The sequence below is a fragment of the Lathamus discolor genome, chromosome 6 (genome assembly GCF_037157495.1).
Source record: "Lathamus discolor isolate bLatDis1 chromosome 6, bLatDis1.hap1, whole genome shotgun sequence".
Lineage (NCBI taxonomy): Eukaryota > Metazoa > Chordata > Aves > Psittaciformes > Psittacidae > Lathamus > Lathamus discolor.
Window position 1 is genome coordinate 6,832,890 of NC_088889.1, and position 15,659 is coordinate 6,848,548.

At 44.1% G+C, this 15,659-nt stretch overlaps 1 protein-coding gene across 7 annotated transcripts in view; it reads left to right on the forward strand.

Annotated features, from left to right (window-relative positions):
* C1QTNF4 (C1q and TNF related 4) overlaps positions 1 to 15,659 on the forward strand; it is a 35,151-nt gene that overhangs the window by 13,335 nt on the left and 6,157 nt on the right. For 2 of the 7 annotated variants that reach the window (XM_065684675.1, XM_065684678.1), the window contains exon 1: positions 1,320 to 1,607. The exons of 3 other annotated variants lie outside the window; for them this stretch is intronic. The gene's annotated coding sequence lies outside the window, so the exon portion shown is untranslated. Of the gene's footprint in view, positions 1 to 1,319; positions 1,665 to 4,075; positions 4,278 to 15,659 lie in introns of those variants that run through there. 2 more of the 7 variants (XM_065684679.1, XM_065684676.1) reach the window with 2 other exon arrangements.

Consider the following 15,659-nt stretch of genomic DNA (forward strand, 5'->3'; position numbering starts at 1 on the left):
TCCAGGATACACTGTTCGGCTGACAGCTGTTGCTAGAACCACATGAGTGTTAGTCTCCAACTCTCTCATGTCTCATTCTGTTTATCATCCCTGCTCTGCAGGAAGGGAGAAGGAAGAAGATATGACATAGGGACAATGCAGCCATTGGTGGGCAGAGAGCTGGGCAGGATTTGCATGGTGGCAGGTATTTAATATGATGTACACACCACATTACACAAGCTATTTGGGAAAAAAAGTGGAAGGAAGTTCTTCTTATGCCATAAATTGCATCTCTGCACTAAAAAGCAAATTACTTTCTGTCCATTCCATCTGTTGGACTTCTGAGAAAAGCTATTCCTTCTTCCTTCTGTTCATTCTGTCCCTGTCTATCGTGGGGATTAGCCTAGTGACTGGTACAGGAGTGCACCTGAGCTCTGACACCTCATGAGGAAGGGATGGGACTGGAAATGGGTTATGTGAAAACAGATTCAAACGCTGTCAGATACAAGTACAGCATTTGCTGCAACAGTCCCCTGCATGCCATGGTGCATCCTACAAGATAATAAATGGAGGTGGAGGTTGGAAAGCAGAACATGTCAACACAGGGCAACAAAGGCTGGACCATCCTCTAGAAGCCCCATCTCTGGGTGCCCCATCTATACTCAGAGAGGAGCACAGTGGCATCTAGATTCCTCCCATAGCATGTGGGTATAGGAGAATGAAAGACCTTTGGTGTTGGAGAGCTGGAACTTCTTTTAACATTCAGATCTCTACATCTTCTTCTTGAGAGGCAACATAAGATTTTACAGGGCTAACAAAAAAGATGCTTTATAAACCCTCAAATTTGCTCTTCAGCATAGAATGGCGATGTGAAAAGCCTGCTATTTTGCCGTCAGCAAAAATCAATGCCAACCTTCAAAGGAATAGCAGCCTTGTGGTTAGGTGATGATCAAGCCAAGCTTTCTAGAGAGAGATACGAGCTTTTGTTGGACCGAATAGCACAGCTGGTCTATGGACAGGCTTTCGGACTCACAAATTTCCAGAGCAGGAGCAGGTCAGAGATGAGCGCGGTCTTGGGCAGACAAAAGCAAGTCTAACGAACGCCCTTGCCTCTCCCCATCAACCTGCCCGTGGACCGCCCAGCTGGCAGCGCTGCCCCGGGGGTCGCTTCGCCCATGACTCCACCGCGGCCCAGCCGGTCCCACACAGCTACCGCCGTCCCCCCTTCACTGCCCGCTCCCCTTGCCAGTGCCTGCCGCGGGCGGGGAGCAGCGCAGGGCTCCCCTCCCGCCTCCCTCCGCCGCCGCTTGTGCTTATCCCATCGCACCGGTCCCCAGCAAGGCAGCGGGAGCCGGGCCCGGTTGTCTCACGCCGCCGGTCGCACTCCAGCGCCGCCGCCTCCCATCACCGACCTGTGACAGGGGCTCCGAGCCCCCCCCTCCCCTTCCCCTCTCCCGCCCGCCTCCGGGCCCTCCTCCCGTCCCTGATTCGGCGCCGGAGCCCCGGGTGCCTGAACCCCCTCCCCAGCCCCGGCCCTCACCGCGGCTCCCGAGCTGTCAGTGCGCAGCCCCGCGCCACCAACCGCCGCCAACCGCCGCCGCGGAGCCGCCACCGCGGGGCGGCCGCAGGTACCGTGCGCCGGGAGCGGGTGCTGCCGGGGCCGGGCTGCACCTGCGGGGCCGGGGGTGAGGATCGGGGTTCTCCGGCCGGACAAGGGGCGGTGGGAGCGGGGCCGCGGGCGGGCCTGTCCCCGGCCGCGCGGAGCGGAGCCCCTGCGGACGCAGAAGGGTCGTCGGGGGCAATCACGGCGGCTGCCGCGGGTCGTGGCGAAGGCGGGCGCCCGGGACGCGCTGCGGCGTCCGAGCCCGTGGCCCTCGGGATCGGCGGGCAGGGCGCGGGGTCGCCCGGGTGGGATGCGCTCCCGCTCCTTTCCTAGGAGAGGCTGGACAATAGGGGGATATGCCCCGTTTACCCCTCCCACCACCTCTTCGATTTCCAATAGAGTTTATGTGGGAAAGGGGATGAGATTTTGGCACCGTTGAGGACCGAGGTTGAAGAACCTCCCGGTGCCGGCCGTGGGCAAGGGCATAGTGCAAAACTCCCACAGGGGCAGTTTCTCAGGTGGGAAATAGCATTAATCTTCAGTTTCCTGCGGGAACTGAGTCCCAAGGGTTTTCCCAAGAGTAGTGTAGGCGACTGACTCTGTAATGTGCGATTTTCTGTCAGATAATGCAGCTTAATCCTTCTCTGTGTACTTGGCATTCCCACAGTCATCTCCTCAACCCACTCCCTAAGAGCTCCCAGTGAAGCGGTTCAGCATCTCTAGATGGTGTTTCTGTCAGACACTCTTGAGTTTCTGCACTGCTGGCTGACTAGAAGGCAGCATTGTGACCCTTTGGTTTATGCACACACTGAATGAGCCGTGTTTGAATTATTCATTCTGATGCTATTGCAACCTTCTGCAGTTTCTCTTCTCCAGGGACATGATGTGTAACAAGACTTTGAAATGCTTTGCCAATGAGGCTGCAGTCCTATCGAGGCATATGGCAGCTGTTTGCTTTCTAATTGTTCTTAAGGGTTAATTTATAGCAGTAGAAGGCATGTTAAGAATGAGGATTCCCAGTAGGGCAGCATTATCCTCTGCCTTCCTTCTGTTTCTCTCTAAAACACTATAATTCAGAGTACTGAATGGTTAGTGGACTAGGCTCTACAACTGAGTTTTGTATTTTCCATCTGGAAGAAGCAATGCCTTCAAAGTACGTTTCTTCTCCATGTACAAAATGCCTCCTAAGTACATGTGTCAAGCCTATGGCTTTGACATAGAATTGATTTAAATCTGATTATTTGTCAGTGTCATAGATATTTCTTATTTTGTAGGTAAAGAAACAGATACAGAAATGAAATACATTGGAACAAGAGATTTGGCAGCAACACTTGGAATCTCATTTGTTGTTATTTATGTTTTGCAAGTGTGATCATCTGTCCATTGTGCTGTGCTCTCCAAAGAGTGCTCATTGATACACTCAGGACCACTGATATTTCCCATAGGAGTCTGGGTGAATGCGCAATTGCAGCAGCTATACTTACGAAAATACAAGATAACTATGCTATGACCTGTAGTCAAGTAGGTGCATGATAGCTTTTATAGTCTCCAGTTTAATAATAGACATATTTCCAAAGAGCAGCCAAGCTTACTGTTTTTGGAACACTCTTGCATTAAATATGAATGTGGATGAACACAGGCACATAGAGGCATGCTGTATACCTAAGGTGTAAAGAGCCAAGATGATAGTCTGAACCTTCCGTACTTAGCACCCAGTAATAGGAAGACCAAAATACAACAAGGCAAGTGCTAGTGGAAAAAGAACATCAGTCAGGCTCCTAGTGATGTCTGCCATTCTGCTAGAGTTTCCACATTCTTATGGTTAGTTATAGGCAAAAAGCATTGAAATTAACTAATCTGATAGATTTCCAAGGTGGAGAGTACCTCTGAGAACATAATATTAACAGCCGAGAAACATCTCTCTCCAAGAGATACTTACCTCTACATAGACTATAAGGCATGAGAAAAGAGCAAAAAATAGGGCTTAAAATTGCTAGAGTCTTTAAAATGCCAAAATCTAGGTCTTCATTACCAGCATCTAAGGTCAGACATTAGAATGTGGTGGGTTTTGCTCCTGAACTCTTCCATTCACCCCTCCTTTTAAGTGCTCAAAGTATGAAGTGTATGTTCCGTTCCAAGGTGCACAGTTAAGGGAATTGATGTTCCACTTGCCTTAGAATTACAGCTTACTGACTAGTCTGTATGGGTGAGGATCTTTGTACAGCCTTCAAAGACACGTTAAGGCTTGGCAGTTCAATAGTTCATCATACAATATTTGAAAGACTGGCTCTCATTTTCACCCAGTAGAGATTAAAAGCTTCTTTTACTTGTTGAATGGCACCCAGAAATTTAGTATACATCCCATGGCCCAGCAGACTCAAGCTGAAGTCAGGACTTTATTTTTCCTCTCCGTTTTCCTTTACCTTTTCCTTTTCCCCTATCCCAGGAAAGGAAATTTGCCTGATGTTCAATGAGATAAGCCAGTGATACACAACTGCTGTGTTGGTGGCTGTTTTGTCAATCCCTTGTCTCCCCCTGAATGCTTTCTTGTCCTTGTAAAGCCTCTCTCTAGTTGCATATTTCCTCCATACAGGTTAGAGAACAAAGAAGGAATTCCTGCTGCATCTAATCAAAGGTCTGAGGTTTCCGGCAGAGGTAACACTCCCAGAATCAGGAGATGATCACAGAGCAAGCAGTAAGTGGCTACTCCAGAGGCTAATAATTGATTACTAGGGTCCCACTGGGAAACAGTATGAATTCACAAAGTCCTATTTCTTCTTCTTTAGCCTCCAGCTGCTTAATTCGTCCCATGCATATTTTCTACTGTGCTACAGCCTCAGCCACAGTGCCAGGAAAATCATCCATATTGGGTTAAGGAATCTGGGAAGACTAGAGTAGTGGTGACTGGAATGAGAGCCAGAGGCAGATGAGACAGTGAAGCCACTGTTGTCAGGAGGAATACCACATCATCTTTATTCCTATGCACACAAAGGCTTTCTATTGCTTATGTGCCTGCTTGTGACCACCACAGCCAGCATTTGAGCTCAGAGGAAAGGAACCTGGAGTCCTTTAGTCAAGGGCAAATGCAAAGAAGGTATTTAGTCCACTTAACCAACGAACTGATTGGGTGCATCCCTTCCAGTGTGTGCTGCTGGTGTAACTGCAGTGAATGTAATAAATTATGTCATTCCTAATATATCCCTAAGTGGATGAAGAGAGCTGGTCACATCTTTCCCATTCTTTATTTCAGTATTCCAGCAGGTTCTAACAGAATCGGCTTTTGTTCGTTTTACCTATTAAAAGATATTTTAGTAAGAGATTTAATTTGGGTTTGTTTGGGGTTTTTTTTTTAGGTACAACTTAGGATTCTTGACTGTGGTTGCACATTACTTTAAATATTTGCTTTGGTGAGGCACGAGGCATAGCAGTGAAGGAGACTATAAACTGGGTAAACATGATTTTATGAACAGAAAGATCTTCTTTAAATAATATCTGAAGGTTCAGAGCTCATAATCCATGTGCCAGCCTCTCAGAGAAGCCACAAGCTGCTTAAAACTGATATGGTAGCTGTGTCAGTGTGACTTGAATCTGCTTTTCTTCAGTGTTCTCTTAGGTGACCTGGATGGTAAATATAAAGAGTGGGTGTATCACATTTGCCAGGGACATCAAACTGTGAGATTTGAAATGTGCTGGAGGAAAGATGAGAATTCAAAATTATTCCAACAAATTGGAAGAACTGCTAGGAAAAGAACTGGGTGAAATTCAGTAGGGATAAATGTGAGTTACTACAGTAAGGCAGGAGTAATCAACTGGATAAGCACAAGAGAGAATTACAAGCTTGCAACTCTGAAGAAAAGGATCCGAGTGTTATGATAGATCATAAGCTGAACATGAGTCAATGTCATGATGTTGAAATGAAGGCAAACATCTTGCTAGGATGCATAAAAGACATATAGCCTGGAAGACATGTGAAGCAATCCTCCTGCCCTGTTCAGCATTGCTAAAGCCTCAGCTTGGAAGTTGTGTGAGGTTTTGGTTATTACACTTTGAGATAGGTGTGATTCATCGGAGAGTCCAGAAAAGGGCATCACAGGTCAGAAAAACATGACCTGCGAGATGATTTCAAATAACTGAAAGCATTTAGCCCAAAGACCAGAAAGCTGCAGGGGAATATTTCAGTCTTCAGACACAAAATAGAGGAGGGAATGATCTTTTCCTTGGGCTTATGGTAGATGGAACAGAAAGCAAGAAGGAGCAGAAAGAAAGATTATTTTAGAATGCAGGAATAATTTTCTAGGACATAAGATGATAAAAACTGTTGAATATTTGGTCTGGGGAGGTTGTAAAGAGTCCGTCATTATAAGAATAAGCTAGACAATTATCTGTGAAGAATGAAATTAGGCTAGATCTGTCATGGGAATGCACCGTGAACTATCTGACATCTGAAGTTCTCTTCTAGACTATTCTTTCATCATCTCATGAAGGTGACATCTTGATTTCATGTAAATGAAATAGAAGCTGTCTGCTGGCCCTGTTTTCCTGTTTTTCTGTTATCCAAGGGTAGCAGAGCACCAAGAACATAGTGTAGCTCTTTCTAAAGAGAGCCTGAAAGAAAAGCAAAAGCTTAGTAGAAGATGGCTAAAAAAGGTCTCTCTTTTTGGAGAAGACATAGGGAACAGGACATTCTGCTTGGCTGAGTCTATAAATGCTGAAAACGATTATATGGAAGAAGAAAAATGAATGAGAATTAGCAGTTAGGAAAATTATCTGAGCTGAAAGTACAAAATCTCCTAGTATTTTACTCCTTGAATGACTGTAGTCCAAAACCACTCTTTTTAGAGATAAAGTGAAATAAAATACTGACATCAAAATAGGAGTAAAATAAAGCGTAGTCTACAGCTGATGTTCTTAGGCATTTCTCCAGGAAGAGAAAATCTAGATCCTGTAGTATTCATGGTATAGCATATATTGTTTAATATGAATGGAACAGACTGTCCCCTGTGCATAGTGAAAAAGTGATGGATCTCTGTGAGGTGACAGGTAGAAAGAAATGAGAGCAGTGATCATTTCTTTTGGATGCTGCAGTGGAAAGCTGCACATAAGATCCTGAACAGAGCATATTTTGAGTCCAACCAAAGGAATTTTTAATCCTTTAAAGGGAGAAGGATTTTCCTCTCTCCCCAGGCTTTAGATCTTTCCACGCAGGCAAAAGGAAAAGGTCTTGGAGAAGTTAAAGGCATACTGGGAGGAGTGGAAGTGGTTTTTATACCAAAGTAACGGGAGATTTTTTCTTTGGAAACAGGTACCCTCTGGGATTGCAAAGTGCAAAGCAGCTGTTAGAAAGAGTCTGTGTTGAATGAACAATACAAAGAGAAAATGAAGAATTAGGCTGTGCTTTTTGGAAGGCTGTTTTCATGGAGCTATCGCTCAGCGATCTGTTGTGTATTAACATTATAATCTGGTGTCATTTAAACACACTTACACTTGAATTATCCATAAATAGATGGAAATCCTCGTACTCTGTTTTACTCTGGGACATGTGAGCATAAACTGTGACACTATATAAGCTCTGATTGATTTTTTTTCCCTGCCCCTATCTTCCATTGCTGCTTGAACACTTTAGGAAAAGAAACAATTAGCTTGGAAAGGAAGTTGGGGCTGTTCAGCCTGGAGAAGAGAAGGCTTCATGGGGACCTAATAGCAGCCTTCCAGTATCTGAAGGGGGCCTATAGGGATGCTGGGGAGGGACTCTTCATCAGGGACTGTAGTGACAGGACAAGGGGTAATGGGTTCAAACTTAAACAGGGTAAGTTTAGATTGGATATAAGGAGGAAATTCTTTCCTGTTAGGGTGGTGAGGCACTGGAATGGGTTGCCCAGGGAGGTTGTGAGTGCTCCATCCCTGGCGGTGTTCAAGGCCAGGTTGGATGAAGCCTTGTGTGGGATGGTTTAGTGTGAGGTGTCCCTGTCCATGGCAGGGGGGTTGGAACTAGATGATCTTGAGGTCCTTTCCAACCCTAACTATTCTATGATTCTATATTCTAAAGTAAATTCACATCCCTTCCACCCAAGGGCTGACCAGTGCTTCACATTAGCTTGTATTTCTTTGCCTGAGTTTATTTGATCACTCCTTCTCCCATCCTTCACTTTGCTTTCTTTACTTCTTATATGAGTGTATGAAACCCAGCCTTTATTTGGGAGACAGGGTATCCAAAAAAAGGCTTACTGTGACCCAGTGCTAAAGGAGGTTCAGATTTGGAGCAAGGTGGTTCGGTAAGGAGATAATGTCAAAAAAAGGTCTCCCTTTTACCAGTAGGAGGAAGGAGCAAGATGGAGGGTTGTTCTCTAGGAAACTTGGGTGGAAATGTGAGGCAGCCTAGGCAGAAAACTACTGCAGATGCTGGATGGGATTCTGTAGATACTAATCTCCTTTTGGAAGCTGTTGATAATTGTCTTGAAAAGGAAAGGTGTTAGACAGAAGTAGCCAGAAGGAGGGTATTTGAGCAGAGGGAGCACTGGTTTGAAATATGAACTGAATGTGAACGTTTGGGTTTAGGGTGCCTGGCTGAAGTTTCTCAGTGTGGCTGTGAGGAAATTGTGTAGGCTACTGCAAATGGCACTTCTGTCAGTATGAGCTGCATATTTAATGCAATGCAATGATATCCAAGCCTGCTTTAAAAAAGCATCTGCATGGCAGTGTTCAGAGCAGCTGTATCCTTCATTTGTTCTTCTTCGTTCATTTATATTATGTCCAGCTAGAGTCTAAAAGTCCCGTAAATCCTGCCAATGGGTTCCTGCACTCGTCACTTCAGTATGTTGGAAAAATTCTGTTCCTATAAGCAAAAATCAGAGGCAGCAGCTTCAAGCTGTCAAAGGCAATTTTGCCTAGGAGGAAACTGGCTGGTCACGCAGATGAGCTTAGAATCTGTGAACACTTGACAGGCTCTGAGCAGTTTCTCACTGTGAATGAGGAGCTGATGAGTGAAGAGCAGTGTCCAGCAGCGCTTTTTGATGGTAATGCCAGAGCCTTTTACCAGCAGCTTCCCAGTGCAGATGGAGGTTTACAGAAATAGTCACACAAGGATTTCTACTGCCATTATGAGGAGACCGGAGGTTTTTCAGTATTGGAAACAATATAGAGCCAGAAAGCAGACATGGGAAAACTTTGTAAAACTGTGCGTGTATGGAGGAGAATCAAGTGCTTCTTTTTGCCCCCCCCAGCCAGGGCAGTAGATTCTGCACTAGGGGCAGCAGCACCTCTGTCAGACTGTCACAGAAAAATCCAGGTTCAAAAGCACAACTGTGAAACCTTGATTCGTACAGGCCTTAAAGGAGGCTAAAAAATTGCATGAGCCCAGGTTCCAACTGCTATAGGCATTCCTCAGAAAGGTCTCATTACAAGGGATTTGTCAGGAAAGACCACTGCACATTGGTGATTGTGAAGGGTCAGACTTAACAAACATGGGGGTTAGATTAGATGGTCTCCAGAGGTCCCTTTCAACCCTACCAATTCTGTGATCATGTGACAATGAATAACTTTGCTAGCTTACTTCTCTACCTTTAACAGTGTATCTGTAGACATAAAAGAAAGCATGCTACTGGGATGACAATTTGCTGTATCTGATTCATGACAAGCAATCAATATTGAAGAGCACTATTTGTATTGCAGAATTGCATTGTTAATTGAGAACTTACGCATCACCCAGAGGAAGTCTGGGTCTCAAGAGACTGGTGACAAATATTGGGGTGGTCACATATAATTATTCTTCTTATGATTGTTTCTGGATCTGTCTACCAACTCATATTGTCCTAAGATCATAGAATTATAGAATAGGGTTGGAAAGGACCTAAAGATCATCTAGTTCCAACCCCCCTGCCATGGGCAGGGACACCTCACACTAAACCATCCCACACAAGGCTTCATCCAACCTGGCCTTGGACACTGCCAGGGATGGAGCATTCACAGCTTCCTTGGGCAACCCATTCCAGTGCTTCACCACCCTCACAGTAAAGAACTTCTCCCTTATATCCAATCTAAACTTCCCCTGTTTAAGTTTTAACCCGTTACCCCTTGTCCTGTCACTACAGTCCCTGATGAAGAGTCCCTCCCCAGCATCCCTATAGGCCCCCTTCAGATACTGGAAGGCTGCTATGAGGTCTCCATGCAGCTTCTCTTCTCCAAGCTGAACAGCCCGAACTTCCTCAGCCTGTCTCCATACGGGAGGTGCTCCAGTCCCCTGATCATCCTCGTGGCCTCCTCTGGACTTGTTCCAACAGTTCCATGTCCTTTTTATATTGAGGACACCAGAACTGCACACAATGCTCCAGGTGAGGTCTCACAAGAGCAGAGTAGAGGGGCAGGATCACCTCCTTCGACCTGCTGGTCACGCTCCTTTTGATGCAGCCCAGGATACGGTTGGCTTTCTGGGCTGCGAGCGCACACTGAAGCCAGCTCATGTTCATTTTCTCATCGACCAATACCCCAAGTCCTTCTCCGCAGGGCTGCTCTGAATCTCTTCTCTGCCCAACCTAATTGGACAATTACAGGACAGGACTAGCAAAAAGACTCACCAGTTTCTGTGGAGTTTGACACCTCTCTTTCCCCAGATAGAGTTTGGCAGAGTTTTCATTCTGGAATAATACTGGCCTCTGCCTTGGTGCTGAGTGTATGATGCTTATTTCTCCTCAGTTCTCCAGCTCCAGGCCTGTGTCCTGACCCAGAAAGAGGAGGAGTAGAAAGGAAGATGTCAAAGCAGAGACAGATGCACAGATCTTAATGCCTTTAATCACCTTCTTCACTAAAGCAGAGCTCAGTGAATTTCCAAATTGAGATGTTGCAGCATGTTGGCAGTGAAGAGCAGCACTGCAGTGCAATTCACAGTGTTCTCTGAACATCTTCACAGTAATAAAACAGCGGGACATGAAAAGAAATTAATGTGATTTTTTGGCTGAGTGTGGTGGCAGATGTTAAAAGACAGCATGCTTTCCTGCCTTACCTGTCAAGACAAAAACAAAATTCCCAAGGAAAGCAGCATTCCTGTAGGGAAATGCCCCAGTACTGATAGAGGTTTTATTCCAATGGATTCACAAAACCTAGTGTCAGGAAATACCAGTCAATAGCAAGTGACATTTTCCGAGTATGTTATAGTGCAGCCTTTGATGGGCAAAAAGACCAAAGCAATTATGTCTCCACTGATAAAACATAATGTTACAAGTTGATCTGTCAAGCAAAGGGGACTGAATCTCACCCTTTCTGCAGGTCTTCTGGTAACTGCAGATAATCAAGAGGGGGATGAGAGACACCCAACTTGGGAACATCTTTGGTTGCACTGCTCAATCAACTCTTAGTGAGCTCAGATATGACTCGCAATCGAAAATGTTTGTAATCCCAGCTGGCACTCAGCTATCCATTAATTCCCTTAGGGGATGACTATTGGACTCCACAGGCTCATCCTAGCTTGTGATTTGATGATCAACAAGCAAGAACCAGCATATCCCCTCTATCTTTTACCCAGGTTGGTAATGCAGAAGGTCTTTGAGTAATGACTGGAGGGCAGCATTCCAGAGAGTGGGGAAATGGGTTAGAAGCAACAACTGTAGGCACAGACTTCCAGGGAAAGTGAGAATTATGTGACCACTGAAGTGAGAGAGGGGAAGAGTAAGTGTGGGTATGCAGCTAGAGTTTCTCCTAGATAGAAGCTAGAGTTTCATGAAAGATATAAGCTTTATTCCTTTTTCCTTATTAGGACCTTACGTAACAGTAAAATAAAAATCATACGTTGGCTGATACAAAGTGCAGGAGCACAGACTCAGAGAAAGGAAATTGAGAATATAAAACCTTTACAGAGAAGACAATGAGCACACCTTCAGAGTACACCACAGGTTCCATTATCTCTTACAACATCTCCATAATCTTGTGTACAACAGTCTTCAACAGGACCAAAGTTGCAATTAGTGTACCTGTAATGTATAGACAGTCAAAATGACTTTCCTATTTAGTGCACCTTCATGGGTGTGAGGTTCCAGAGGTTCCTATGAATTCCTTGACAAATAAACCTACTATTAAACTGCTGTCTTCATTCTTAATGAGGGGATGGAAGGAGAACATGAAAGGATCACTGCAGGATATTTCCCAACTGATTGTGCTGTAACTGACAGGTCTGCTGAACAACCGGACATGTGAATGGAAGTGGCAGTATGGAACAGGGAGGAAAGGCAGTACAGCCTGTGTTTAACTGGAGCGCTTATTCTCATCCTGGTGAAATTTCCTTCAATGTCTATAATTATTCATTACAACTAAGGATTAAAAGAAAATTGACAAATAGGGCATTGACACTGAGAAGAGCATGGGAACCTCTTTATCTAGTCTGCATGGTTGGAGGATGGAAATATTCATTCAGCTGCATTGAAGAAAACTGCTGCCTAGATACATAAAGTATGGTTTAACAAAAACCCCAAACAACCAAGAACTACCTATACTGTAGATACCTACCTAGAGTAAATACCATGAATAACTACCAATAGTCTCCAAAGTGTTGCTAGACTTTCATTTTTTTAGCGGAAGGATTAGGGAATATCCTGAGATCTAAATTTCCCTTCACTGGAAGGAACTGGGGTAGAAAAAGTGAGCCACGGTATGTAACAATGAAGCGGAAAGAATAAAGGGGTTAGTACCCGAGCTGATTCCAGAGTACTGATTCTAGTGTCGTTCTGCTGACCTGGTGTTTCCACTTTGTCACTCACAGCTCAGTTTACACTATTGACTATAATGCAGAGATGTATTTGGCATGTCCCTAAGGATGTGAGCTACACTATCACTTCAGGAAAACCTAAGAACAAGCTTGTGTTCAGTGGGGCTGTCTAGACAGCCTTTTCATTCTTTACCAGCCCTTTAAAGTACCCATGCTTCACTTGTTCTTGGGAAAAATCTTTATCTTTTTCCTGCCCAAACTCTTACTGAAAGAGAAAAATTACAGGAGTAGCCTGTGATGCTGAACCCATCTGCATCTCCCTTAGGCTCCCAGGTTTTGTGTCCAACCCTGTTCACATCTGTAAACACTTCTAAACTTTCTCCCTCATTGACTCTCAAAAGAGTCTCTCATGGTCTGTATAGCCATTACCATCCTCTTCACATTCTCCTTTTGTGCTACTCTGGTATTCATGGTACTGTGGTACTTTGTGTACTGTGATACAATTGGATCTCGGTTGTTGATTCCAGCTGGCCAGAAATGAACCATACCACAATGAAGTGGTACCATTTTATTTGCTGACTCTTTCATTTTAGCACCTTTAGTCCTGCAGGCTTTGTTGGGGTTTCTTTTTCCCCAGACTTTATAATAGGATAGTAAAAGTAAGAAATCTTATGCTACATTTGCTTGTTATTACCCATGTCTCTATCTGATGTCTTCTAGGCTGTAAGCATCTTTTAAAAGCTCCTCTACAGAGTCCAGCGATGTGCAGTTCAGCAGCCTACCAGCTTCTTTGCAGACTGCCACAGTTTAAATACCTTAAGGCAGGTGAAAATTTTAAAATGAATTCATCCCTGTAATTAATTCTCATTAATTTTAAACCAATAATTTCCCATTTGCCTTTAGAATAGCCTGAATTGCACTGCTTGTGCTCAGCATCCTTCCTCGTAAGGCGTCTGTCACTCCAGTAGGTCTGTTGCTGAGGCTGTCTGTCTGGCAGTGTCCTGCACTTCCTGTGGTTTTACCTGCACAGCCAAAACAAAAGTACCCCAGGACTTCTGTGAATAAGTCCTCCTACTACATGGCTTCCAGCCCAGCCACCCGGAACAATGAAAGTGTCCTCTGCTCCATTCTCTGTGCCTTTCTCTTTAGAGCTAGCTTTTGCACTGGCCAGCCTGCCTTTTGGGCCTCTGTCTCTGTCTTAACCGAGATCCTTATGGCATATGCTGCCAAAGTGTCAGTTACTTTCTTTTACCTATCAAAACACTTCCTGGTATTCCAGGCCGGACTGTCTCTGTTGATCCTTTATGCCAGTTTAATTTGCCTTCTGGTGCAGCAATACGGTTCCTCCAGAGAGATGGGATGCTTCAACAAAGCCTCGTTCCACAGGCTCAGCATCTCTTGTGCACAGCAGGAGAAAGAAATGCAAATATAAACCAGGCTAAAAAAGGAAATTAGGTTGGGGGTGGGAAAAGGGATGGTTTAACTTTGACATTACTGTAACTGTAACTGGATCCATGCAAAAGTTCCTGCTTTTGAAATGGTGTCAGTGTTTTATGTCTCAAGGTAACTGTGTTAAACACTGCACAGCAAAAGACTTCTGGCTTTCTGAAGCTGTGGTGTAGAGTCTTCTCTGGCCTCTGCTTTCCCAAAACACGTTTATCACTGAACGCATTCCTAGCAGTGGCTAACACTTTTCATTGCTTATTTCAGGTGTGATTTCACTGATAGCTTATCAACAGTTTGTTTAACTGCATGTGAAGAACACCTTTCTAGTATTAAACACATTTTATGAACCACAGTTTAAATTCAAAATTTCTAACTACGTTTCCTGTTCTTGATCAGCATTAGAGTGTGCTTCTTTGCTTTGCAGTCTTGTTTTCTTGAGGAGTTCGTATGTGGTAGAGAGTTGGACATGTGCAATTTGTTCATTTAGAAAAGGATGCAAAAAGATTATATTACATATTACAGCATTAGTCTGTTAGAATAACTCTTTTCTCCCATCTAGGGTTTATTCATCCATCTTCTCTACTAAAACATCGCTTTGACTAAATCAATGTATTTTTCAATACACGCAGTAGCCAAAACAGAAGACGCGGTGTGTCAGCTTGGCACTTCAACTGTGCATAACAGATTTCCTTGAATGATGCTACAGGAAGAAAAATCTTAATGTCAGAACAATTGTGTTTCCATTTTGATCAGTGAATATACATCCTGTCATGTGTCATCGATTTAGCTTAAACAGAGTTGTTAGAGCTTCGGTTGAAATACAGCAGGTTTAATTAATATTCTGAAGTGCAGGCTAACATTAGAGGTTTGTGCCAGAATTAAGCCTCTCCATTTCCTTTGCCTGATGATGGCTGGAGTTGAGGCACTTCAAACGACTTTTTATCTCTCCGCAGATCTTTGAGTACACAGAAGCTGGTTTATTATGTTAAAGGACTGCTTTGGCTTAAGAAAACATTTTAAATTAAGTACTTTCTATATTAATACCATACAGTTCTGTCATTCAAAGTATAGCTTAGTTTCCAAAAAGCACTCTGAACACTTCAGACAATGTTGTACCTCTCAGGATTGTTCCAGAGTTCAAAAACCCCACATTCATCAGAAGCAGAGAACAGACAAATCCGTACATGAATCCCTCATTTTGTTGCACAGTCTCTTTATAAAGATTGTGCTTTTGAGGATCTGCTACAATTAATTTCTGCTTGATGCTGGAAGAAGCGGTGCATTTGCATCATTATCTGATGCTTTTAATCTGTATCGGATGAGTGGAACAGGCAGTATGTGGTATCTGGGGAAAAAAATCTTGCTAACCGTAGTGCAAGAAAGCTGTTCATTACACAGGCTTTCACTGATTCGAATAATAGAAACATCTGCAGCCGTCCTTAAATGTTAGAGTTAGAGCTAGGAAGAACAAGGCTTTGCTCTGGCAGCTTACAGGATTCTGAGAACTTTTACTAACAGTTCATCCAACTGCACTGCTTCACTTTTGTTTCATATTTCATAATTCTGGGTAAAGCTCCCACTGAAATTAAAGGACCCTTGCCTAAGGTAGGACTAGGGCATCCAGCTCATTAATATTTTGGAACAAAAAGAAAACCCTTGTGAGTTTTGCAGGAAGATCTGGCCTACAAGTCCAGAAATGGGGTGACCTTTCTGTTATTGAAAGGCCTTTTGTAAACCCATGGATTTCAGTAGAAGAGTAAAGGTCTTTCCAGTGGTGGATTGATTGTGTTCCAGGACAGAAAAACCACCTCCAGCAAGCACAAAGCTATTAAAGTTTCCTGGGTCACGCAAATGGTGAATTCTGCTTCTTTCTTTTCAAAATGGATTTGCAACTCCTGTTCTGCTATGTCAGTCACTGCCATTTTAGCCCCTTCTTTTCAG